The 18,433-nt window shown below is 48.3% G+C and overlaps 1 protein-coding gene across 6 annotated transcripts in view; it reads right to left on the bottom strand.

Moving 5' to 3' along the window:
- SCML2 (Scm polycomb group protein like 2) overlaps positions 1–12,336 on the bottom strand; it is a 162,544-nt gene extending 150,208 nt beyond the window's left edge. For 2 of the 6 annotated variants that reach the window (XM_045018328.1, XM_045017910.1), the window contains exon 1: positions 3,151–3,207. The gene's annotated coding sequence lies outside the window, so the exon portion shown is untranslated. Of the gene's footprint in view, positions 1–617; positions 738–1,670; positions 1,694–2,857; positions 2,975–3,150; positions 3,208–12,219 lie in introns of those variants that run through there. The other 4 variants (XM_045018069.1, XM_045018244.1, XM_045018160.1 and 1 more) reach the window with 4 other exon arrangements.
- Between the last annotated feature and the right edge of the window lie 6,097 nt (positions 12,337–18,433).

Below are 18,433 nucleotides of genomic sequence, written 5' to 3'. Positions count from 1 at the left end.
ATTTACATTATATAAGTACTGGAAAAAACACTCAAACAATTTGGCAAATTTACCATCTTAAACATCTGTGTTGTTTTCCATGTCCCCATACAAGCCTGGAACACTTTCTTAGAACATATTCATCAGGCCACTACCCTAGTCTCATTCAAATCCCTGCCAAAAGACACATTTCTGCCACAAAACAAATTAATTAAAATATTCAACTTTAAGAAAAATCTTTGCTAGCATGCTAAGAAATTAGCATGGGCCTAACATCTCCATATCACAATTTATGTGCCCTGTTTAATCCCACCCCTAACCCCTGTAACTTTAACTAACCTTCTCTTGCCATGGCAGGAAGCTTATTATTTGTTCAGTGAGGCACCTAGCATACTTTTGAGCATAGTACAAATAAAACAGGTAGGGGGGAAGAGAAGGGAATTCCTATTACAAGTGTAATAAGAGATGACCAGACACTAGTATGGAATGGGATGCTAACGATCCCTATGGAGCTGTTTGCACTTCTCTACAAAAGCAACCAGCAGAACCAACAATGTAAAAGCAGCACTTAGAGAAGGTATAGGGGAAGTCCTTATACAATTATCTAGGGGACTGTGGCCTGGTTCAGTCAGCATTACCTGTAAGCTCCAGGATTCTGGAAGCTAGGATCACAGAGGGTCTATGGACAGAGCACTGTTATTCTGGATTCTGTGAAATCTACCCCTTGCCACAGAGCTGTGAGCCAGAATTGAAGGTATCTTTAAAAAAAAACAAAAACGTTTTAACCCTCATGGTCCCGAAGTAAGTCTCCCAAGAACAGAGTGTAACTGCGGACAGCTTTAATTGATAGTGCAGAAAGGTTCTCATTCCAAAACTAAAGATGACCATTTCATTGTCAGTAGTGTTAAACTGTATCACTGCTGATCATTTTACAGCTACTGTGCTTATCTCCAAAATATCTTAAAGATTCTGTGCACCCAAAATTTGTGTGTAGTAAATAGTGACACTCTCCCTGTGCCCATAAGCTGGATGTTTAAATACATGGGGGGGGGGGGGGAAGTACAACACTTCCCTTCCCCTAAAATAATTTTTGTATCCAACAACTTGGGGGTAAATTTAGTAAACACTAAAACAATTGAGCACCTAATGAAACAATAACTTTGATTTTGTTGGCCTCTTAACACAAACCTAACAATACCAAATTTTATTTTTTTATATATATATATATATATATATAGAGAGAGAGAGAGAGAGAGAGAGAGAGAGAGAGAGAGAGAGAGAGAGCTAGGAGCATGGGCAACACTGACAGTCCTGGAACCTATTGGCACAGAGTCAGTCTGCACAGCATAGGCCCCTGCAGCAGCAAGAGGAAGCTTAGCAAGATCAACAGGATCCAGCACAGCAGCAAATGGCAGAAGTTGCAGGCCCACTATTTCCTCAAAGCCGGCTACAAACTCCTCCTATGTGGCAGTTTGATACTGGATTAAATAGATGCCATGCTACCTGCACCCACAGTGCTAGGAGACATACATTCTGTGAGTGTCCTCTCCCTGCGTTTAAGGTGTCTCTCTCACTCGCAATTAAAAAAGCCAGCACTATCCAACTGCCACCACCTAGATGATGCTGACAAAGGCAGTATACAGATAGATCCTCCCACACCAGAACTACTTACTGCTGCAGCTCATCCTCACCTACACAGGCAGACCAGTGTAGTCATCTGTGCATGGGAGGCTGAAAACCCCTCAGGACAGGACACAAGCTTCTCCTTATAGTCACAAAAGATGCTTCTGAAGGAAGTAGGTCCCAGAAAGATTATTCCCTTCCTAAACTACACAGCTGAACTCCAGGCTCTTACACATTCCTATGCCTGATTAGGGACACACTTCTACTACCTCTGATGGTGGTGGTTGCATACCATCCCCCACCTGCTAACTCTTGCTCCTCTGCAAAAAACAACCTCCCTCCCCTTGCAATTGGCTTCCAAATCCCAACTTTCAAAAGCCAGTAGGAGCATTTCCAGTGCTAATACTGACAAAAACATATTTGTGTGAAAATTCCCCAAAACACTGTGTTTTCTGCAAAACATTCTTGTGGATAAAACACAAACAACAACAGATCACAAAAAATATCAGAATTTTTGCAAATACTTTGCCGCAGTATTTGCCCAGCTGCATTATTCTGAAAGCCCCTTTTCCATACCATTCCATATGGTGGAAAAAACAGACTATGAGTTTTCCAGTTAAATCAAAGCATTTCATAACGGTCTTCCTTTACAAACTGTCGGTTTTTTTCCACAAAATTTGTTGTAGCTGAACACAGTAAAAATGCATTCACAAATCCAGATGGTTAACATTTTTCTGCAACGAGAAGAAAATACTGCTTGGTACCGCAGACTAACTTTCCTGATCTCTTCACTCCCACCCCTACAGACATAACTATTTATCATTTTTATTTATCACCGCCAATATAACCCTCTCATAATTATTTGTCCTTTCCACTCAATTTTGACTCCTAATTATTCAGTTCCAACTACATGGTGGTGCCACTGGTAACTCTGACTCAACTATGCATGGCACTGAAAGCCCTTCACTTCTTTCTCTCACAAAATTTACTTACATAATCAAACTTTTCTTTTACATGGGCTTTAAAAAGTAACACAAAAATGACATCTATTCCATCAGGTTTTCCTATATTTGACCATGATAGAATCCATCAGGTGCTTAAATAATGGTACACTCTCTTTTTTTAATATACATGCACCTAATTAAAATGATGCTACTCTCTTGTAGGTTTTATAAGTTTCAGATGCTCTATGACCTAATGTATGCTAACAGTCTCAACCTACTCTTTGTCCAAGCTAAAAAAGATATCATTTTACCTTAAAACAGCAACAATTTGGGATACCTGGCAAAGAAGCCCATTCCCTCCAGTAGGAGACTCACTTTCCTTACCATTTCACATTTTAACTAAAATTGTTGGTCAAATTTTAAAGCTGAAGGTTCAGCTACAAAACTAAGTGGTTTGGTGAAGACCTCTACCTTCAATGCCTTACTTGCTTAAGACACCAACAAACAAGGGGAGAGCTGCCTATATGTTAAAGGGACACCAACTTGAAAAAAAAAAAGTGTGTCTGAGAAAGTTGTGCCTACTATAGTTACAAGCAACACCTACCACATCTTTTAATGTGAGATAAATAATGGTAGATATTTCACAGAACACACACACAAGATCAGAGCCCTGAGGAGCCTACAATCTAGAATTTTAGACGTGACCTAAGGAGAGAACAAACAAGAGACTGCATGTGTGTGGTGAGGGAGGAGGGGGGTGGTTTTTCAAGATGGTGTAGTCCAGTGGTCCTCAACCAGGGGTACACATACCAATGAGGGTACGCAGAGGTCTTCCAGAGGGGTACGTCAACTCATCTAGATATTTGCCTAATTTTACAACAAGTACATAAAAAGCACTAGAAAAGTCAGTACAAACTAATATTTCATACAGACAATGATTTGTTTATACTGCTCTATATACTATACACAAATGTAATATTTATATTCCAATTTATTTTATAATTTATGGTAAAAATAAGAAAGTAATCAATTTTTTCAGAAACAGTGTGCTGTGACACTTTCGTATTTTTATGTCTGATTTTGTAAGCAAGTAGTTTTTAAGTGAGGTGAAACTTGGGGGTATGCAACACAAATCAGACTCCTGAAAGGGGTACAGTTGTTCTGTGGCCTGCATTGTGCAGGAGGTCAGACTAGATGATCATAATGGTCTCTTCTGACCTTAAAGTCTATGAGTCTATGCATCTGGAAAGGTTGAGAGCCACCGGTGTAGTCAGTGTGGATCCCACTGTAGGTGGGCACGTATCTCATGCACATGCAACTTTTTTTTTTTTTTTAAATAGTGGTGTCTGCTCCTGTGAGGCCACTCTTGTGCCTTGTGCCTCCTCCTCAGCTGCTATCCTCCATCAATACCCTAGCACAGGGGTCGGCAACCGGTGGCTCCCGGCTCGCCAGGGTAAGCACCCTGGCGGGCCGGCCCGGTTTATCTGCCGCGTCGGCAAGTTCGGCCGATCGCGGCTCCCACTGGCCGCGGTTCGCGGTCCCAGGCCAATGCGGGAGGCAGGAAGCGGCGCGAGCCGAGGGATGTTCTGGCCGCGGCTTCCTGCCTCCCGCATTGGCCTGGGACCGCAAACCGCGGCCAGTGGGAGCCGCGATCGGCCGAACTTGCCGACGCGGCAGATAAACCGGGCCGGCCCGCCAGGGTGCTTACCCTGGCGAGCCGGGAGCCACCGGTTGCCGACCCCTGCCCTAGCAGTTCAAAGGACATGGACTCCAAAATTCAGGGATGAAGGATGGGTCCTGGGATCTACACTGACTACTATAACATCTCAAAGTACTTTATGTTGATAATGATCTGGTCCCAGTGTGAATCTCAACTGCTTCCTGTGTGCCAGTTGAATGGCTACATGGAAGAACTCACCTTGCAGGTTAAGAGCCATGAACCAGTAGAGCCTGCACACATGGGGTGCTGGAGGCAAGCATTATATTCTGGAATCTGAGACTATACATACAATTTGTTCCATCTGCTCAGGTCTAGGATAGGACAAATTCCCCTTTCTTCTTCAGGAAGGAAATACTGAAAGTAGAAGCCTCTTCTCCTGTACTACTTAAGAACCCTTCCATGATTCCTAGCAGAAGCAATATGGCCACTTTTTTTCCCCCTCTCAGGAGATGCATCCCTGAAGAGCAACAAGGAAAGGGATGAGTAGAGTGGAGAGCATGGAAGTGAATGAGATAGCCAGGGGCAACTATATTCTACACCTATTTGTCTGAAGTGATGTTGGTCCACGCCCAATGGAATGAGACAAGGCAGCTCCTGGAGATGGCTGCTAAGTCCTGATAGGCTCTAATATGGTTGCTAACATTCCCATCAAATCTGCTGAGAAGGTGCCCACCAGACAAGTAGCACAATCGTTTCTGCAGTGGGTACTCTATCTGCCCCAAAAATAAGGACAACACAGTTGTGTCTGTTGGGCTTCCTGTATGGGTTGGTGTATACATCCCCAGCAACCTCAGAGTGGTCCTTTATCCATTCTGTATTGAACAACTCCATCCCCTGAAATAGGAGGTCCTGGATGGCATCTTGGACTTCTCTTGGTACTCCAGATGCCAACAGTCAGAAAGTCACGGCCATAACTATCAACCCTGTGGCTGTGTCTGAGGAATCCATAGCATCCTGGAGACCTCTTCTGGCTTTTGTTGATGACCTCTAAGTTCTTCCCTAGTGTCCTGTGGTACTTTCGTCAAGAAGGGATCTCCCTTTCCCATGTCAGTACATTATATTTGGTGAACAATGCCCGGCAGCTGCCACCCAGAGTTGCAGACAAGTAGGCAAGACAAGTAATGCCTGGACAGGTCTAGCTTTTGGAGGTCCTTGTCCACATGCCTTTCATAGATTTCAACTTTTCCTACACTGCTGCCTCTACTAATGCTCCTGGATTTCAGTGAGAATAGAAGTTTTCAAAGTTTTTCCAAGGCACCTAGCAGCACTCAGCCACTTGTTTAGATGTGGGCTGAATCGTGGCTGGGGTTTGCCAGAGCCTGTTGCTGTCTCCAATATGCCCTCATTAATGGGGAGAGCAATCCCGGCTGGGGCTTAAGTAGTCAAGGCATCAAAGAGCTGGTGAATTCTTGTAATTTGTTGTGGTATCTAATGTCTCTGTGATACAAGATAAGAGATCCTTAAAGGTTTTAAAGTAGTCAGCCACCAGGGCATGGGCTGGTGGGACTGCCTCAATGATGACTACTCCTTAGCTGGAGACTGGAATGCTGCTGTTTATGTATTGCTCCCAGTTCTTGGGTACTAATGATAGACTGTGGTATTGACCATCTGGGCAGTGATGCTGCCTGGGAGCCTGATCTCCTCTTCACAGGAGGGGGAAAATCTGCTGTGGATGCTTGAAATGATGGTCCACAGTAGAGCCAGGACAGCCTCTTATATTGACACTGGCCCATTTGTGACTGGTTAAACCAATGCCACTTGCACCTCCTTTGCAGTGGTGCCCTGCATGAGTGATCTCCAGTACTGCCTCTAGGGTCACTCTCAGAAGATAGAGGAGAGACATCCCTGCTTGATACCAGGAAGAAGGCAAAGTCTGGCAATAGCAATGAAGAGTAACTCTCTACACATGGCAGTGCTATGTGGTAATGTCTCAGTTCCAGTGACTGGTGCCACCCTGGTACCAATGAGGGTGAAGAGAGAGTTTTTTTTCCCCCCACCAAACTAGTTGAGAATAGGCCTTTGAAGATCAGAGAAAACAGTGGGTCAGACATTTGCCAGGTTTTGTCTCATTATCATGGTTGATAAGAGGGAACTACAAGGGGAGAAATAAATTTCACCCACTCTACCCGTTATGCCCACACTCGGGAGCCTAAGGAGACACAGGGTGCATGTGCACTCCCAGACAATGCTGTTCAAAAAAACCTGATCTCACGCATGAGGCACATATGCACCTACAGTGGGATTCATACAGACACATACCTGAAGAAGAAACTAAAAGTTCATTTTTAACTTTAATCATTATACTTTTTATAGAGTGTGTCAGAAATAAAGGAAGTGTCCCTCAACTACACATCAAAATATACGTGCAATATGATTTAACTGAACTATGCCTTGCCACGACCAGACATGGCCACTCAGTAAAGAAATAAACTCTATCACCCAGCACAGTGGTACTCAACCTTTCCAGACTACTGTACCCCTTTCAGGAGTCTGATTTGTCTTGCATACTCCCAAGTTTCGCCTCACTTAATGACTATTTGCTTATAAAATCAGACACAAAAATACAAAAAAGTGTTACAGCACACTATTATTGAAAAATTGCTTACTGTCTCATTTTACCATATAATTCTAAAGTAAATCAAATGGAATATAAATATTGTACTTATTTTTCAGTGTATAGCATAAATAAGTATAAGCAAGTCACTATCTGTATGAAATTTTAGTTTGTACTCACTTTGCTACTGCTTTCTGTAGCCTGTTTTAAAACTAGGCAAATATCTAGATGAGTTAATGTACCCCCTGGAAGACCTCTGCGTACCCCCAGGGGTACGTGCACTCCTGGTTGAGAGCCACTCCCCTAACACACAACAAATATTGTATGTCTTTCGACCATTACATGAAGAGACCATCATAATATGGCAAATTTTAGCCAGACAATTTCTATTTTTAAAAACTTACCAAGCTCCATTTTAAGTAACTATTACCAAAACATCTTGGAATTTTAACTAAGATACTGGCATTTCCTGTTATACTAAACACAAGTCCAACTATAAAATCATCGGAAAGGTGATGAAACCAAAGTCTAAAGTTAAAAAAAAATCAAATCAGGTGTTAAAAAAACAAGACCATCCTCAACTTTAGGGAGTAAATTTTCTGGGACACTCTTTTGTATTTTCTTTATTAAGAGAGGATGCATGTCCTCCCTATTTACATACTGTCCTATCAAGACTAACAGATAACTATACTCACTTTCTAAGTTTTAAAGTTCACTTGGTCCTTTATTTGAGCTGGAAAATCCCAGACCTCAAAAGTCTCTTGACCCATTTTCTTGGTGTTTAAGTCTCACTGAAGCCTAACAGCACAGTCCTTTATATGATGACATTGCATGTTTTTATTTCTGGGGTAGACAGCCAGGACATACATTGTGTGCCAATAGATATTTTTCTAAATCTGAATAAATAAAACAGATTTTGAAATTCCTGGGCGCACACAGAATAAATAGTACTGTAATTAGAAATGGTTCCCCCACTTCCAGCTCACTCGTTGAAGTGAAGTATCAGAGGGGTAGCCAGGTTAGTCTGGATCTGTAAAAAGCAAAGGTGCCACAGGACTCTCTCTCGCTTGTTGAAGTGGTGGTCCACAACCCAATTCAGAAGAAAAAAACATGGAATGTGCTTAATAGGATCTGGGGACCCACATGCAAAGAGCAGGGAGCAGGGACTCTATGAATTTTATCTAGCACCTTTCACATCCTCCATTCATAAGGAAGCCTGGGTCACCATCTCTTGAAACAAAAGAATAGGCTTGGGATAAATAAATTCTCAGCACCATTTAACTTCAGGTAGTTGCCTGAATGTTCTTGGTCTTGTATTGGAAACACCACCTATCAACAATTCCTTTGAGATTAAGCAGCAACGTGGAGTAGTTTGCTATTTATTTTGCTCAGGACATTCCACATGGATCCAGTGAGCGAGTCAGCAGCAGGAAAGGACACCTGCCTGCTTAAAGTAGTAATGAGAAAAGTTAAAATATATTTGAGAAGTCTGATGCTGCTCTTTCACTCAACTTTCCTAAGTGTAGTAATAATTTACCATATAACCAGATTTTAAGATAGAAGAATACTCCAGACATCAAAGCTGTAGCTGAGCTTTGGATATCTATTCAGTTTCTTCTTGCTGCTGCAATATATTTTTGCACCAATTATAGTGTATGCTAGAAAAGGAGCAAATGTTTTCGCATAGTATTTATTCTTAAATGCACTACAGTACATATGTATATAGCAAAACAAATTTGCTAGACAGCCGGTATTATTTATAGCAACTAGACAGCAAGAGTGTAAGGTTTTGGTAATTGTTAATAAATAGAGGTAAAGGATATTACCGTGTAAGGATCTTTCACTGGTTAGGAAAGTGTGGGGGTGCCTAAATTTACCGGGTTACGCCTTGAGCTCACGGAAGGGTAAAGGTGAATGCCCTACAGTGTGCGGGTAACAAGAGTACTAGCACTGTCAGCTAATCCTTACAGTGAAATATTAATGTCAAGTATTTTGTTTTAAAGAGTCAGATCACTGACTTTCATATTCAAACAGTGCACCTGAAACGTTATTAAAAGGGCCTTTATAAATATTGAAATTATTTTTAAACTAGAGGGATAAACTTTGGTGTTACATCACACTCTTCTCCACTGCAGCATGTCTGCATTATTGCAAAGCTTTCATTAAATCAGATGCTAAAAATAAAAAGTTCAGAAAATTGTTCTACTCTCATTTTTTTTCTTTACACTAACTCAAGTAATATCATCCTGGCAGTATAGTAAATATTAAGCACTACTCACAAAATTAGCTCTTCTTGTTAATACATAGTTTGATTGTACAAATAAATTTTCAGAATGCACTGCTAATGCAGAAGTAACTCAGTGGTTACTAGACTACTGGTAGTCTGTGGGGCACTTGCTGGTGGACCAGAGTGTACTGGTTTCCCACATGGTGCTGGCTCCCCTACTTATTTCCTGCTGTTAAACTGCTTTAAAAACATCTAGAAATACATTAAAGTTTTCCTAACATTACTTTTCCCACGTAATCAATTGCACCAGTTACCACAGTGACTTTAAGTGATTACAAATGGTAGGGTTGTTGTCCGTGAGACAATCTACTAAAATGTGATCTATGCTATAAGCCTTTGAGAAGCTCTACATTAATTTAAAACTGAAATATTTGATAAGTAAAAAAAATATTAAAGATCCCATATTCAGTTAAGATTGTACTTAAAGTTTTTATTGAAGAAATGTTGGCATTTCAGGTGTGTTTTGAAAAGCCATTATCAAGATATAAAATATAAGGGTTTTCGTCACTTAATCATCAGATTTGTTAGATTAGTTTTAGGATTACCAAGAGTTAACAATGAGGTTAAAATCATTTTTAAGATGAAATACCTCACCAAAATATTTACATATCCGGGCAAAATATTCCTCCTCCTATTTGTTATAATTCCTAGGTTATAAAGCTGTTTAATTATTTTTGCAGTCCTTTATAGCTGATTAATCGGAAAGAGGAGAATTAAATGACTGTGGGAAGAAGAAAGGCATTAACATATTTTAAATTACAATAAGTAACTATTTCGGAAAGAAAAACAAATGAAAGTGCTTTTTTATTCCTAAAGTTTAACTGAGCATGAAATATAGCTTTAATAAAATAAGGTTCCACTTAATTACTACGCCACTGCAATCTGTTCTGCAATTTGCCCCAGTGGCTACAGACAGGGGCTGACAGATAAAGATTTTTTAATGAAATTTGCAAATGAATATTTCATTGTCAAAAAGCATATATATACCCCAAAGAAAGTTAAGAAATGTATAGCTGAAAAACAATCCCTTATACAATAAATCCATACTAACTCACTCTGCAATCACTTGTATGTATGGTATAAATTAATTTTAAGCTTAACTTTATGCATGTTTTAACATGCCATATTTTCCAAGTGTAGTATGAGTGTTCCCCAACCCCTAAAGCTTTATACTCTGCATTCTGCCAATCTGAACAGTGATCTATTGAGTAAATGATCACAACATGACCCATTTTTGAAAAGCAACAAACACATTGGTAAAGGTGTTTTTGATTGGTTGGTTGGAGGGTTTATTCTTTGTTTTTTGTGCATTTTTGCTATCGTTTTTACATTTTCAGATGAACACAGTTTCAAGAAACACAAAGTTTAAAAATTATTAGAGTACTTCACTTCACTTCATGCAAAATTAGACAGGTTTTCACTGTCTCTAAGTGGTGATATTTGAAAAGTAAACATACTTTCATACAAATTCAGAAGGGAAAAACATAAAACACAGTTATCTACTGCTCAGGACCATCATGGGTTTTTCTTGAACAGAGAGGCATTGACTAGTCTCTTGCTAACCACACACACAGTGAGCAACAAGGAAACCTTATTCCTGCTGCCCTGCACTTCTCTCCGGTTGGAGAAGGAACCCGCCAGCCAGGTTAAGGCTGCGCTAGGGCAGGAGCCCACTCCGAGCATCCCTCTCTCCTCCCACCGCCCCATTTCAGGCCAAGCCCTTCCTGGGGCAAAACTCCCGTTGACTTTAGCTGGAGGTCTGCATGACTGACGAGGGTACACATTCACTAAGGAGGTGATGCAAGTGCAGATCTGTTGAACCCGCTCCTCCAATGTGCCCGATCCCAACCGCTCGGGTGAAGCTCCTGAGAGCAGCAGCGGTCCCCGCGAGTGCATTTAGGCGCCGCCGCTGCTGGGCAGGAGGAGGATATACCCGGCGGGCTGCTCCAGCAAAGGGAGGTGTGTCCAGTCACAGCCCCTGTCAAACGCTCACATCCGCACCGAGGCGATCCTGGGCCCCCCGCAACCAACGGGGCCGTGCGCACGGTGGCGAGGCAGCAGCTAGGCTCGGGGAGGGGACACACCGGGCATTTCTCAGCGTCTGACCCCCGGGTCAGGGACAGGTAGCTGCACGGGTAACGGGGCACCAGCTCGGGCACCCTCCCGCTCTGCCCCTGCCGAGGCTGAGCGCGATGAGCAGCGCCAAGGATGCAGCGTAGCCATCGCTGCTGCGCTTCACTGCTGGCGCCCCAAGAGCGGGGCGAGGCGGGACCGAGAGCTCCAGCCCCGGGACGCCAGGAACTGGCGGGCGGGCGGCCGCTCACTGAACCGGGGGGAGGCAGAGCATCCCCCGCCTCGCGGCCGCTCTTTTACCCCCGACGCCCCTGGACGTGGGTTGGGAGGGAAGAGGCCGGGATGGCCCCGCCGCACCCGCGGGACTTCAGTCCCTCACCAGCCGGCGCTGCAGCTTTTACTCCCCGAGCACCTGGGCTCGGGCTGGCCAGCGCTGCTCCCGCTTCGCCCAAACCCTCGGGGGCTGCAGGAGCCCGGTCCAGGGTGCAGGGGGCGGGAAGATTCCCCGGCTCCCCTCTAGCTCTGCCCCAGCTCTGCGGGACGGTTTCCAGACACCCCCCTGCTGCCGCCCGTTTCCTGTCCGAGGACTGGGGGTGCGCACCGGTGCCCTGAGCAAGAGGCCCCAGCCCGGGCAAGGGCTTTGCTGCTGCCGCATCTGCTGCTCCCCGCCAACACACCGGGGACACACACCCCGCACCGCACCCAGTCCGGCCGCCCCTCCACATGCGGGCGCAGCCGGGCCAGCGCCAATACCTGCCCCGAGAGGCGCCGCCGAGCCCGGGGTGGCAGGGGGCAGCGACGGGGGGAGAGGCCGGGAGGCGGCTTTGGAGCCTGAGGAGGAGAGAAAAGACCCAGCCAGACCCACCTCTCCAGCGGGGGCCTCTGCGGGCGGCGCAGCCCCACGCGCCCCCCCCCCCCATGAGCCGGGGGAACAAGGGGGCAGCTGCCCCGCTTCTCCACCCCCTGCCCCGGCCGGTCCTGGGGCGGGTTCTCGCTTCCTCCCCGCAGCCCAGGGCACCGCGAAGCCGCCGCCACTCACCGGGCTGGGGGCGGGGAGAGCCGCCCGCTTCCTCGCGCGCCGCCGGCGGCTCGTGGGTCTGTCAAGCAGCGCGCAGCCCCCGCCGCCGGGATTCACGCCGCCGCCACCGCCGCCGCCATGTTAGTGGGGCGCCCGCGCATGCCCGCCAGCCGCACTGGGGGCCGCCGCCGCCTCCCCGCCACAGCCCGCGCGAGGCGCTGGGGGCCAGCCCGCCCCTGTCAACGGCAAAGCGCCTGTTTGCCTCAGGCTTTCATGGGTCTGGCCACAGGGCGCGCTCAGCCCCGGCGGGGACTCGGGTTCGAGCCTGAGCGCCCCGCGTGTGGCCACACTCAGGCCCGGGGTCTAAGGCTCCTGCTGGACGGGTCAGTGCCGGAGTCCTGCAGTGACTGGGGTCTAAGCTCTGTCAATTTGCAGGCTGGACCTGAGTCAGGCGTGGCTGTGAGCCAGCACCTGGAAACCCAGTGAAGAATGGGTGCTCAAGCACAGGCGTGGCAATAGGGTGACCAGACAGCAAGTGTGAAAAATCAGGATGGGGGTGGGGGGTAATAGGAGCCTATATAAGAAAAAGCCCCAAATATAGGGACTGTCCCTATAAAATTGGGACATCTGGTCACCAGGGCCGGCTCCAGACCCAAACGCGCCAAGCGTGCGCGTGGGGCGGCATTTTAACGGGAGGCCGGCAGGCAAGTCGGCACGTCTGCGGGAGGTCCCGTGGAGGCGCGGGACCGGCGCCCGGCAGCGCGAGCGGCACAGCGCGCCGCCCTACTTGGGGCGGCGGAATTCATAGAGCCGCCCCTGCTGGTCACCCTGCTTGGCAATGCCTGGATCCCACAAACCCAGGTTTACAGTGCATCTTACGGCAATGAAACCCCCAGGGCTGACTCAGGCTCCTGGGATTTCAGCTGCAGAACTATAAAATTGCAATGTAGCCCTTCAGCTCCAACGGGAGCCCAGACTTTAGGACCCAGGCAGAGAGGTGGGTCTCTGAGCAGCTACGTTGCTATTTTTAGCCCCAAAGTCTGAGCCTCACAAGCCCAAGTCAATTGACCTGGGCTCTGACATTCAGTGCTGTGGCTTTTTTAGACCCAAGAAGCATAAGGATGGTAAACCTCCCCCTGCAGTTATACTGCAGGCAACACTGAATGTGTGAGTGCAGGGGCGGCCTGTCCATATAGGCGAACTAGGCAGTCGCCTAGGGTGCCACGTTAAATGGGGCACCAACAGAGGTAAAAGTAAGCTGGAACGGGCCGGTACAGAGGACCGGTAAGAAAAGGAGACTGACTGAGGGAGGGAAAGAGAAGCCTGCTCCCTGCATAAGAATAGTTTAAACTCAGCTGTTCCCTGATGGTTCAGCCCCAGGGCTAGGTTTCTGGCATCCTTGTTAATTTCACTCACAGTAGCTGGGGGGAGGGGGTCGAGGGGAGGGTGTGTTTGACCATGGCAGCGGCAGTCCTTTTCGGGAGGGGATCTCTCCAATACTAATATACACAACAAATACAAGCGTTTGGCTGCACAGCTTAAATCCAGAGCTAATAAAAGCAGGTGGAAGGGGAAAACTCACTGTCACATTGGTTTCCCGGTTCCTCCCTCCCTCTCCTCCAGCCAGGCTGCAGACGAGGCTCTGCATTTCTCCCCCCTATCTCCCCTCAGCAGGGGTTCTCCTCTAGGCTCTAGCTTGCAGTAGGGACACTGGCTGAGATGCCTGCTGCTGCTGCCTGCAAAAGAACAGTTTAAACTCAGTTGTTCCCTGTGCATAGGGTGACCAGATCACCCAGGTCAAATATCGGGACGCGGGGGGTGGGGGGCAATGGGGGAAAAAATGGCGGCAGAGCAAAAAAAAAAAATTCCCCACCCCCAATTCCTTCTCCCTCCGCAAGCGCTGGAGGGAGGCCCGGGAGACTCAGGGGAGCTCAGGGCCGGGGTGAGTGTGAGTCCGGGCTGACCCCAAGCAGGCAGGACTTGGGCATGGTACCTGTAGGGAGAGTAGGGAGTGGCCTGCGGGGCCAGGCGGCGGCGGCTGTTTTCCCCACCTGGGCAGCGGGACTTGAGAGCAGCCGCTGCTGCAGCTCCCACATCCGCGGGGGGAGGAAGCGGCCGCTGGCCAAACTTAGCGGCTGCGGCTCTGGTGCCCATGAACCCCCCAAGCCCGGGCCTGCTGCGGGGACCCAGCACGCACACCGCGCGCCCAGCCCCTGGCCAGTTGCGTCTCGGCTGGCTGCCCAGCTGGTGCAATCCCACGGGCGGCCCTGGAGTGGGGGCAGCAGGCCCCAGCCCCCCCATCCTGCTCGGGTCCCACAGGGGAACGAACGGGGCTGGGCTGCCGATGCCTCCGCCGCGGGATTGCACCAGCTGGGCAGCCAGCCCAGACGCGACTGGCCAGTGGCGGGGCACAGTGTGCGTGCTGCTGGGTCCCCGCAGCAGGCCCGGGTTCAGGCCCGGGCACCACGTGCTTGGCCGCTTCCTCCCCCCGCGGCAGTGGGAGCTGCAGCAGCGGTTGCTCCCATGTCCCGCTGCCCAAGTGGGGAGAACAGCCACCGACTGGCCCCGCAGGCCACCCCCTACTCTCCATCCAGGCACCGCGCCCGAATCCTGCCTGCTTGGGGCCAGGCCGGACTCACACTCACCCCGCCCCCACGTTCCCCTGCGTCTCCTGGGCATGGCGTGCTTGGCAAGAAGCGGGGATTTGGGGAGGGAGCCAATGGGGCGGGGATGGGGGCGGGGATTTGGGGAGGGAGCCAATTGGGGAAGGAGGAGGCAGAGTCGGGGCGGGGAAGGGCGCGAGCCCTTCCAGGCTCCGGAGCCTTTGCTTGTTTGTCCAGTGTCCCGACCTAACATTGGTCGGGACGCGGGACAAACAAGCAAATATCGGGACAGTCCCGATAAAATCGGGACGTCTGGTCACCCTACCTGTGCAGTTCAGTGCCCAGAGTTATGAGCCGCTTCTGGCATCCTGGTTAATTTCTCTCCCAGTTGTTGTTGGGTGTGTGTGACATGGAAGGGGCAGTTCTTTTCTGCCCCTGGTATGAGGGGATCTCCTAAACACAATCAAAATCAGGAAACATTTCCAAGTTCAAATCTATCCCATTCCCTCCCCAGCAGAGGATCATGGTTGTGATGGCCAAACTGCTTGCAGATCCTCTTTGAAATGTTACTGTTTAAAAAAAAACAACACAAAAAACATAGAGGAAAGATGTGTCATGATTATTAGGGTTCATTTTGGGCAAAGCAATTTTGCTAAAGCAACTAAAGATTCACAGGGAAAGCAAATAGCCCCCATAGACAAAACCACAAAGGGATTGGAGGGGAAAACTGAATATTCAGGGAAATTATTGTGCCTCCTTTGAAAGAAATAGTAGTTTTCATTCCAATCCACCCTCTTTATATATTGATTTAAACACCTGAAATGTCCTTAAGACATCGGGTGCAATCTCAGATGTCTTTTTGTTTTGTCCTGCCTGCAGCGTGCAGAGGCTGAAATTGACAAAACTTTCTCTAAATATCTTGCATATTTCATGAAGGCTATTCCAGTTGTCCTTCATTCACCCCTGACTCTCCCCCGCCCCCCCGCCCCGTCCCGCTCCCTCCCTGGCTGGCTGGCTGTGGTTTTTGCCTTGGTTACTTACTTCTTGGCAGACCCAGCCCAGTGGCACCTGCTGGCTCTCTGCAGGCAGAAGCCCACAGGGGCCGGTTGCTGGGGTCGCTGCTGGTCGGTGGCAGGCTGCAGCTGCATTGTTTGTGACACATTCATACACATACACATACATACAGTCAGAGGTGAAAGTAAGCCGGTTCGGTCCGGTACGGCGTACCAGCAAAAGAGCCAGTACGCCGTGCTGGACCGCATCGACTTCCATGGCGGGGATTGAAAGGGCTCAGCGCTCCCCACCGCTGCGGGCAGCCCAGAGCCCTTTAAATCCCGGCTATGGCTACGGCGGCTGGGCTGGGGCAGGGATTGAAAGGGCTCAGCGCTCCCCACCGCTGCGGGCAGCCCAGAGCCCTTTGAATCCCGGCCACGGCTCTGGCTGCTGGGTTGGGGCCAGGATTTAAATGGCTCCAGGCTTCCCTCAGCGGCAGGAGCTCTGGGCCCTTTAAATCCCTGCCGCAGCCCTGCAAATCTTGGGGTTCCCCCGGCAGCCAGAGCCCTGGGCCCTTTAATTTGCCCCTGAGCCGGGGGCGGGGGGGGGGGCTCCCAGCCACCTCTGCAGCTGGGAGCCCCTGGTTGATTTAAAGGCCCTGAGTCTCCCAGCCACAGCTGATTCCCCAGCAGGGCCGGCTCCAGGCCCCAGCTGAGCAACCTGGTGCTTGGGGCGGCATATTCTATGGGGCGGCATTGCGCCCAAACCCAGGGCAGCACGGCCAGTTTTTTTTTTATTTGGTTTGCCGCTCCGGCCGCCCTGTAGGGGGTGGCAGTGCGGAGGAGGGGAGCGCCCTGCAGCAAACTGGCAGGGCAGCCACTGTTCTTCCCTCTCCGCCGACTGGAGCAGCGCAGAGCCCGCCCGGCAGGCAGCACAGTGGTCGGGACCGTGGGACAAGCGCCCCGCTGAAGCCCTGGCCGCCCTCCTGCTCTCTCTCTCCCCCGCTGTTGCATCTCATGCATCTCATGCGGGCCGGGATAAAGCACAACAACCAATATGATTGCAAGCAGAATCATTTATTATTTACAATGCATCATATTATATAGGCTTCTCCATATTAGCAAACGTCAGACACACCAACATCACATTGCTGCTGATTGGTTCTTTGTCCGATACACACGCTTTTCACACGCATGGCCCTTTGCTTACTGATTTCCCATTTCCCATGCAATTCATCTGATTTATGGACTTGTTTATCACCTTGAAACCGATCCCAGCTAGGCCACCTGGCGTCTGCCTCCCTCTGGCAGTTCCCTACTTTCTCACAACAACTTTATCTCACCCCACTGTCCTTGATGTCCGCTGCCGTAACTTTCCACCAAGGCAGCATAGGGATAATGCAATCCCACACCCCGCTCCCTCCCCTTCCTCCCCGCTAGACTGGGTGCGTACTCCGCTGCACGTCAGTCGCACAGGGAGTCCCCTGCACCCTGGCTCCGGCTGCCCGGCAGGTTGTTTTTTGTTGTTTTTTTCCCCCTGCTTTACCGCTCTGGCCATGCCCCAGGTGTTTTTGTTTTGGTTTGGTTTGTTTCCCTGCTTTGGCGCTCCGGCCACGCTGCAGGTCCCTCCTCCCCACTGCTCTGGCCGCACCGCAGGTTTTTTTGTTTGGTTGTTTTTTTCCCCTCCTGCTTTGCCGCTCCAGCCACGCCGCAAGTTTTTTTGTTTTGTTTTCTTTGCCGCTCTGGCCGCACTGCAGGTCCCCCCCCCCCCCGACTTTGCTGCTCCAGCCGCATCACAGGCTTTTTTGTTTTGTTTTTTTCCCTTCCTGCTTTGCCGCTCCGCCCCCCCCCCTTTTTTTTTTGCTTGGGGCGGCAAAAAAGCCTGAGCCGGCCCTGTTCCCCAGGGCCTTTAAATCTTGAGAGGCCACGCCTCTTCTGGATGAGGCCACGCCCCCTTCAGGACTCCGGCAGTACCGGTAAATCCTGTAAGTTACTTTCACCCCGGGCACCAAATTAGAGGGAAAAAATCAAATTAAAAAATTTAAAATAAAAAAGATGAAAAAAAAACAAATAAAATAACATAAGATGTCATTATTTCAATTCCCATGCACGTATGGAGGGAATATGAATTATAATTCATTTCTCTACATTTCTGAGAATTTATATACATAAATCTTTTATTTACTGCAAAACTAAATAGCGAATTTTTTTTCAATTTGCAACGTAGGGTCAAGATGACCCACTCCGCAATTTTGATAAGCAGTAACTCAGCCACAGTGAAACACATCTGCCAGCAACAAGAGCTGCGATGTTAGTGACACCTAACTCAAATATACATCAAGGTCGCATAGCCGGAAATTCATGTAGAGCGGAGATATCGCGAGTTGATACATGTCAAATGGTCATTTTAACACACGTCGCAGGTAGATGGTTAAGAATCGAGCAAATAATGTGGAAAATTGTGTTTCTTGGTGCCATAGAATAAAGACTAATGTTTTTCAGCATTATAAATCCAAAATGTGAATATCTTTAAGCGTTAAACCTTAGCGTGATTATTGGGCTGTATAATTATGAACTTTTCTTTGTTATAACTGGTTCACATGTAATAAATAAGGTCCATAAAAAAAAAAGTAACAGTGT

This window comes from Mauremys mutica, chromosome 1 (genome assembly GCF_020497125.1).
Source record: "Mauremys mutica isolate MM-2020 ecotype Southern chromosome 1, ASM2049712v1, whole genome shotgun sequence".
In the NCBI taxonomy this organism is placed as follows: Eukaryota; Metazoa; Chordata; order Testudines; family Geoemydidae; genus Mauremys; species Mauremys mutica.
The sequence above is the reverse complement of the archived record's forward strand: the minus strand, read 5'-3'. Positions and strand labels throughout refer to the sequence as shown.